At 33.1% G+C, this 6,525-nt stretch overlaps 1 pseudogene; it reads left to right on the plus strand.

The window, feature by feature from the left end:
- Window positions 1–6,525, plus strand: part of LOC119626851 (caspase-3-like) — a 49,858-nt pseudogene that overhangs the window by 20,058 nt on the left and 23,275 nt on the right.

Raw genomic sequence — 6,525 nt, forward strand, 5'->3', positions numbered from 1 at the left:
TAAAATGGTGTAGCATTTGCTATGACCTACACACAGCCTCCTACATACTTTAAAACATCTCTAGATTACTTATAATACCAGATACAATTTAAATCCTATAAAAATAGTTGTCATATTGTATTTTTTAGGGAATAATGACAAGAAAAAAAGTCTGTGCATGTTCAATATATATGCAAACATCTGTGTAGTATTTTTTTTCCCTACTATTTTTGATCTGTGGTTGGTGAGCACACCGCCAGTAGTTCCAGGTCTCACAAATGAGTTTCTGTTTTGGGCTCCACAGATGCCTCCAATGGCTGCCATTGCCTCATCAGCCCCCACTGCCTTTGCCACCGGCCACCAATGCTGCAGTTATAAAGATGGACACTTCTTATGAGCAGCATGAAAGGGTGTTTTCTGAAATTTCCTCTAACTTAAAGTCACATCGTGTTCCATTTGAAAGTCCTGACAGCATTTCTGCCCTTTGGTGTTACATTGTATCATTTTATGAATCGTTTTTATGATCATAAGGAAAGGTTGCCTCTGTAGTGACTGGGAGTGTCTATGTCCTTATTTCCTACTTCTAAAATTATCAGCTGATGAAGGCAGGGATTCACTTTGTTCACTGGTATTTCCCTGACAGCTCTGTTTATCTCTCTATATTAAAAACCATAAATTCATACTGATACCACCAATTTCAATAGAACACCACAGGGTTTACTCCCACATTCTCTTTTCTCATGTGTTTAAATCCCTTCTCCAAAAGTGAGAAACCTGGTTCTCATTATCCATAATGTATTTATTCATTTGTTCAGTCATAAAATATATAGTCAGTTTCAGAACTACTAACTCGTGTGTCTATGGTAAAAATAAACACAACTTTATTAATTGGAGTCAAACATTTGTTTGCAGTTTTTATCTTTACCTAGAAGGAATATGGCATTATAATATTCGTTAGGTCGGCTCTTTTTTCCCCCACTTTCTATTGTGATTATTTATTTGAAATACAGTTTGTTTTTTGTTTCTATCCCATTTTTGGACTTTCCCCACCTCTTAATTATATTAATTATACTTTATTTGAATGAATATGTAAGACATTAATATAATTCACAAGCTGAACCTATACAAAGAGGAATACCCAGAGAATTATCACTTCTCCCAACCATTTTTTCTTACACCATTGTCATCCTTCATCCAGCCCACCCCATTCTCAGCCACCCACGGTATACTAGTCTCATTACTTTCTAGTATACTCTATGTTGTATGCACATTTTGCAAAAATGTGAAGCTATATATTTTTTGTGTTTATCATTTTTTAATACAAAAAGTAGAATACTATAAAAATGCTTTGCACTTTGCTGTCTTTCATTTAGTAATATATCCTTAAGATAAGTCCAGATGAGCTCATAAATATCCTTATTATTAATTTTAAAAGCTGCACAATAATCAATTGTGTGAATGCATTATAGTTTGTTTAACCAAATTTTGTGTATGTATAGATTATTTCCAATTCAAATAATATTTTAATAAATAATCTTGAACATATATATTTCCAAATTCTTGGAACAACAATATGCAATTGCTAGAAGCGAATTAATGATCATTTCTAAAGGACTGGTAGATTAAAGGACAAATGCACATGCAGTTTTGTTAGATATTGCCAAATTTCCCTCTCTGGTTTCAAATGAGAATACCAATAACAACCTTTAATTTTTAAATACAATTATCAGTACTGTCTAAATTAAAGCCTAAAATTTTAATTTTAATCTTATACTTAACAAAAAATGCAATGTATAAACTATTAAGTGAAATACGTTGAATTAATGTATTAGCATATTCAATAAATAAATGTGAACTAGCATATTTAGTATAAACATTGATAAAACATGAATCATTCTGAAGCTACTAATAATTTCTTTTTCTTACATCACTTTCTGCCAGAAGTAATATGATCTAACTCTTCCTAATCTGTGACATCACTGGAAGCATCACGTTGAGCTTCTAAATTTTCTATGCAGAAATTTTTCATTCTTAGAATCTTGAAATGTGGTGTTCTAGTACAAAACTCTTGTCATGCAAACAAGTGCAAATGACCACACAGTACGCATGCCAGAACGGCTGGAGTAATGATTACTGGGGAAAATTCACAGAGGCGGGGTCAGATGGTTAATCTGTTGTCCATTACCATTTAGGTCAGTGTGAAGAGATACAGTAGGTTCAGATATTAGACTGTTAGAGATTTCTATCCTTGAGCCCTGGAGCCTTTTGGTTTCACTATCACACAACATGGATTTCTCCTCTCATGTACTCAGGGGCTGGGATTCAGAAGTGAAATGAACCTTGCTTCAGTTCCATTGTGGTACCTCTGCTTTCTGGTTTGGGGCAGGCTTGGGGGACAGTTACCCCTCCCCTGATGTGGCAGAGGCCTGGGATCTAAGCCAGTTAAAGTCATATGGCATGACAAATAACAGTATTAGGCACACCTGTGTTCATGACTGGGGAAATACCAGTCCTTCCTTTGATATGCTCAGGGACTGATGTTCAAGTTTTGAGAAACTGTCTCAATCACTGGGCCATAGCTTGTTGCCATGGAGCTTTGAAGGGGATTAGTCCCATTTCTGGGAGGTCAACCTGCAATGGATGAGTCTTAAGCAAAGCCTTACTTTTCACTTTTCATTATACATCTTTAAAACAAATTAACAAAACTATGGTTCTGAAAAATTAAGTGATGTGCGTATTTACAGTTGGAGAAAAGCTTGAACAAGATTCAGTTTTCCTTGTATTTAGAAAAGCATGTTTGTTTTTGTGTTATGCAGTGCTTCTTCTGTTAATACTAAAAGGCTTTAAGATAAGGATGTTTCTTTTTTATTTTTATTTTTTTAAGGCTAATCAACTGGGAAATATACAGAATATAAATACAAATAAAATCAAAATAAAAATACTTTTTTTTAATTAGGAGAATGCATTAAACCATTATCTGCCACAAATGATTCACTGAGCATTTACTAGCAACCTAGCTGGTAACTAATTGGGCTTTGAGGAACAGGCCAAAAAGCCATTATATTGTGATGAGAAAATATTATGAGAACAGATCTTATTCTGTCAATGTTACCTATTGAGTGGCGATTGCCTGTAAATTTTGTAGAATATTTTGAATACCATTAATGTCTATGTTGAGAGCCCCTTTCCAAAACGACTGCTTTACATTACATTATTTTCATAAAAATTCATTTTCGAATCTCATTATTTTCATTTAAAAAGTCTCATATTGATTAAGGTATTATTAGTTGACATATTTGTAGCAGTTACATTATCTTCATAGTTTGTTTTGAGTAAACATTAGCTGTACACCCCCCTGGATTATGATTTTCTCTCTTTTTTTTTCTTTCTTTCTTTTTTTCTTTCTTTTTCTTTCTTTTGACACTGAGTTTTACTCTTGTTGCCAAGGCTGGAGTGCAATGGCGTCGTCTCAGCTCACTGCCACCTCCACCTCCCAGGTTTAAGCGATTCTCCTGCCTCAGCCTACTTCCAGGCACCCGTCATGACGCCCAGCTAATTTTTGTATTTATAGTAGAGATGAGGATTCACCATGTTGATCAGGCTGGTCTTGAACTCCTGACCTCAGGTGATCTGCCCTCCTTGGACTCCTAAAGTGCTGGGATTATAGTTGTGAGCCACTGCGCCCAACTTGGATTATGAATTTCTTATGAAAGAAAATGACTATTCCTAAAGCATAATTTAAAACCAACACATGTATTTAGACAGCCCCTTTTATACTAGAATATTTAAAATTATATTACAGACATCAAAACATCCCAGTGAAAATCAAATTAATATATACCTCTAGCATGGTATTTATCATATTGGGCTGTAATTACTTATGTTTTTATTATTTCCTTGCTTATATGCATTTAATGCTATAAAATGGCACTGAGTTATTAATCTATTTTACTGGAATATAGCACAGTCTTGGATGATTATAACTTTGTTTATTAGTCATTCATTACGTGCCAAGTGGTATTTTAAATAACAGATTATCTAAACAGCTCAAAATATTACTAAAACTAATTAGTTTAATGAGATGACTAGATATAAAATAGGTATAAAAATTTCTTTTTAAAAAATAATAGCAATAACCCTTTAATCATTAAAAATTTATTTCATAACTTTTACATATTTAGGAATTTTTTTTAAAAAAGGAACAAAATGTACATGGGAAAACATTAAAATATTATCAAATGTTTTCTAAGAACATGAAGTATACTCTGAGTAAATGGAGGAGCTTATCACATTCTTAGATAGTAGTTAATCTAAGTTCTAAGTTCTAATCAGAATCCCCCTTTCCTCATCATTTTTAAGAAAAAGGTGATAAATTCACCCTCTTCCACATCGCTCTTTCCAGAGAGAAACCAAGTTAGAGGACAGTGTGAGGGTTTTCAAAGCAGAAGACAAAAATGAGTATATTAAAAAAAATTCTCAGCTGTTTATAAGAGCATCTTCTATCTTTAAAATTTCTATATCTGCTTTATTGGAATTAATAAATTCTTCAAAATTTCTATATCTGCTTTATTGGAATTAATAAAAAGTTGGAATTAATAAATTGCTAGTCAGCAATTTAAAGAGAATTTGCATTTGGAAGCATAGTTATGAATTTTCCTAATGTAAAATTTATATTGTTTGTTTATCAAAAAAGTTATTCTTAATATTCTGTGCCCTTATGTATCTTGTCTCCTATGATTGAGAACAGAATTGATGATAAAGACATTTGTATTCATGTGATAAATACTGAATGATAGCCTACCACATGCACACCACAGTGTGCATGCACTACAAGCCATAGGAATAAATGGTCACAGGTATAGGATAACGTAATATTTAATAGAGAAAGCAGGTTTTCACAAAAGAAACCAAAACAAGAAACCAAAACAAATCCTGTGTGATCCAAGAGGAAAGAGTAATTTCATATGAAACATTGGACTGAAATTAAAATTAAATACAATTCTGACCAGATTGAGTAAGAAAAACTAAGATAAACAAAAGCAAGGAAGTATGAAAATAAATAGGCTGAGGCACGATCAAATGTCAGAAATCATTTAATTATGGGTGCATGAATGTAGAAGGAAGCACAGATGAATAGGAAGGAGGAACTTGAGTTAGCAATGATATCATAATGTTCCCTGAAAATGTTCATTTTGGAAAAGATTCAGCAAGATCTATAAAGTCAAATGTTTGTGGGTATTTGGGGTATTTCTGAAGACATTTTAGTTTAGATTTAGACATTTTCATGGGTTAAAAAACTATATTTTAAAATCATCATCATTAACATTTTGAAAAATTAACTATACAATATCTAAAAATTTGCTATTATTATTGTAGAATGAAGGTAAGCTCAGTGATACAAATTAGATTATGTAAGACAAAACACACATTACTAAAACAACTGTTCAGTTTAGTGGGAGAAAAAGTGTTTTGAGTGTAACTCTTAATTAGCAATTAAATTTTAAAGATTCTAGTATGGAGGGTTTTTTTGTTTTGTTTTGTTCTGTTTTTTTTTAACCAGTCACTAGAGTTAGACACATTTTAAGAATGCTATGAGACTAGCAAAGATTCTCCTACTACCCAAAATCATTTATAAACGTTATTTTTTAGTCACTTCTGTTAAGGACCAGATCAGATCTTCCACCCACAAAGCTAACTCTAATCTTAAAATTCTATCACAAGAACAGAAAACCAAACACCGCATGTTCTCACTCATAAGTGGGATCTGAACAATGAGATCATTTGGACTCAGGAAGGGGAACATCGCACACCGGGGCCTATCATGGGGAGGGGGGAGGGGGGAGGGGGGAGGGGGAGGGATTGCATTGGGAGTTATACCTGATGTAAATGATGAGTTCATGGGTGCTGAGGAGTTGATGGGTGCAGCACAGCAACATGGCACAAGTATACATATGTAACAAACCTGCTCGTTATGCACATGTACCCCAGAACTTAAAGTATAATAATAGTAATAAAAAAAAAATTCTAAAGAAAACTTTGTATTTAAAAGTTTTCAAATGCCACCTCAATAATGGAGTGCTTCATATGAGAACCACTCAAGTGGAATATTCTGTTTGCTTATCTCCCACATTGTCACTGTACCTCAGTGCTCTTGCAGTTACAAAAATAAATATTCCTTTTCTCCCCTAAAATAGGCTTAAATATTTTTAAACATAGTTTATGAGACACTTGGATTATTAAGATTGGGATGAAGAAATGCTAACCTTGTGGAAAAATCAATTTCCAAAGAAATTCAGGGGGAGCTATATATACACTGAATATACTCTGTAATAGGCAATTTATCTTCCAGACACAGTTTAATTTTTGATTTATTCTAGTAATTTGTTTCAAGTCTGGGTCAGGGTATATTTTCCTTTTACTATATTGCTGAAACATTTACTAAATGTTCGTTTAAAATTTCTCCATCTATGCGCATGATGGCAATAGATCTCTATGTATTTTTTCTGTTGAAATGTCGTTAGCTTTAGTACCAAAATAATACTGGTC

Source organism: Chlorocebus sabaeus, chromosome 17 (genome assembly GCF_047675955.1).
Source record: "Chlorocebus sabaeus isolate Y175 chromosome 17, mChlSab1.0.hap1, whole genome shotgun sequence".
Classification (NCBI taxonomy): domain Eukaryota; kingdom Metazoa; phylum Chordata; class Mammalia; order Primates; family Cercopithecidae; genus Chlorocebus; species Chlorocebus sabaeus.